We start from the raw sequence: 2,500 nt of genomic DNA, 5'->3' as shown, positions 1-2,500 counted from the left end.
CAATAAGCCTGAAGATAACACTTTTCAAACAAATGTTGCTTATTATGACTTTGTTTATGCAGCTCTCACATGCATAATGAGAATCAGATGCAATAATGGACCCAACAAAGAGGACACATAGATAGGAGGACACCAGGTTTTGCCAACAAGAAAATGGCACATTGATGCAATGTTGATTAAATGCAACAGCCAATAATAAATCATCAAGTTGCTCATAACTTTGTTTGAAATCTTATGAGGGGCTTAGCTTTCCAAACGAACTATTTGGGGACTGTTTAAAAGTGTGAAAAGTTTATCAAGCAATTCGTTTTTAAGTAGGCTACCCCTAGTTAGCTGCCAGCAGAGCTCAAACACAATTTGCCTTCATTTGTGTTAGCAACTAGCTACAGCTAGTGCTAAACCAAAAGTCCTAACACACTGTATGCAATGAAATGTGGACCATTACTTTCAAAAACGAGGCAAAGAGAACTTTGTAAATAATTTATTTATAAGTTCTACTGTACTTCCCTTCAGTAGTCTACCTCACAACAGCCTCTGCCACCCTCATGGTCACTTCTGTTTGGAGCCTGCAGGGAGAAACTGATTGAGGGGGCGGAGACACGGCACGCATCTTCCTAGCGTCTGTGGCGCGATTTCAAAATAAGAGCCGGCAGCGCGATCGGACCAAAAAAAAAAAAAAAAATTTTTTTTTTTTTTTTTTAATTTTTCAAAATTATTCGAGGGCCACAAATAGATGCCCCGCGGGCCACAAGTGGCCCGCGGGCCGCTATTTGAGTATGGGGGTCCTACGCTATCGCTGCCTTCTGGACATTGACAGTGTGCTTTTAGTTATTTGAAGTAACTCTACCATGTCGGTACAGTGCTGTGGTCATCACACATGATTCAGCATTCAGCATCAAGTACTAATTCACCACACCACACTTGGCACTTGACTTTGTCCCGAGACCAGTCAAAGCTGTCAGCAGACCTGAGTGCATGTACCTGCTATGTAATGTACCGTGTGTGTGTGTGTGTGTGTGTGTGTGTGTGTGTGTGTGTGTGTGTGTGTGTGTGTGTGTGTGTGTGTGTGTGTGTGTGTGTGTGTGTGTGTGTGTGTGTGTGTGTGTGTGTGTGTATGTTCGTGCGTGTGTGTGTGTGCGTGCCTGCGTGCATGCATGTGTGCCACTACTGTGCACTGATCTTTGGTTGGTCTGTCCGTCTGCCGAAAACCACTTTGCTTCACAAGGGGTTTCCATATGACGCATAGCTGTGTTGACCTTGTTTTTAGCCACCTCTGTGAATGTTGACACGGCTCTCATCTTCTCTCAATGTCTTCTATATGGCCTTGAACAAATATTGGATTTTGCGTCACACAAATGTGAGCAATTCTTGCAATGTGCAATGGGGAGTCAAAGGGGCATCCTTGATCATGAAGGTTTCTTGGCATGCACATAAATGCACAGTGGACAAATAGTAAGGAAAATATTTGAACAAATATCTGGAAAAATATGGTTTAACCCATTTATGCCCTAAGACACCTGCAAAAACGCCTGCTGACGGCCTAAGCCCTTTTGGCAAAAGGTGCCCTCAGCCTGTAAAAAACGAAATATCCCATCCTTCGAAGCACATACAAACATGAAATAAGTTGTATTTAAAAGCTAGGACTCATCTTACATTAGAATGTATTCATTCATCTCTAACATACCCACATTTTTAATAAAAACTCAAATCTCAAGAGTCTGAATGCAGCGTCTATGTCACTCCAGGCGCCTTGGTCAATGCAGCGTATAGGCCTATGCAGCATCAGGCTTAAATGGGTTCAAAAAAGAAACAGAAAAGACCTAAATCAGATCCCTGTAGGAGTCATTGCGTCTTTTTGGAAAAATATTGGATCAAGGACTGAGACTGAAAGAAAAATAAAACCCCAACCAATCAGAATGTGTTTACCGTCAGTGACTAATACTGTTGACATGGAAATGATTGATTCAAATACATGCTGAAAGGGCTCGCTCACGATCTGTCCTTGTGTGTAGGCCTACCCATCATTTGCCTGTGTGACCTGAAATGTGTGATATAGTAACATCATTGAATGACAGAATGCACCCACAAGAAACAAACAGTGTTTTAGTTATGAATCTATTTGCCTCCGAGAATACCACTGGCAACAGCAGTCACGATTACGTCTCTATGTTGAAATGATTCAGGGATGCATGCTAACGCGGGCCAATCATATTAACGGGGACTTGTTTATCATTTGTCCATATTTCAATAAGGCTAAAAAGATAACTGTCACACACCAATTCGTTTGTGAATGCTCTGAGCCACGACGTCGAGTCACAAATCCCTCAGCCTGGAGAAAATCAGTTTAGCATAGTTTTGTCAAATCCAACCGACGTGATTGTCATCTCGCAGCTTTTGTCTTTGGGAAAATAACCGTTGTTTCCTGGAATTTGGCCATTTTGGGGGATTTTGTCTTCTTAGTTTGCAGCAGCAGGCCTTTTTACTGACAGGAAATGCATTA

The sequence above is a fragment of the Engraulis encrasicolus genome, chromosome 23 (genome assembly GCF_034702125.1).
Source record: "Engraulis encrasicolus isolate BLACKSEA-1 chromosome 23, IST_EnEncr_1.0, whole genome shotgun sequence".
NCBI classification, from domain to species: Eukaryota; Metazoa; Chordata; class Actinopteri; order Clupeiformes; family Engraulidae; genus Engraulis; species Engraulis encrasicolus.
This window is presented reverse-complemented; position numbering follows the sequence as displayed.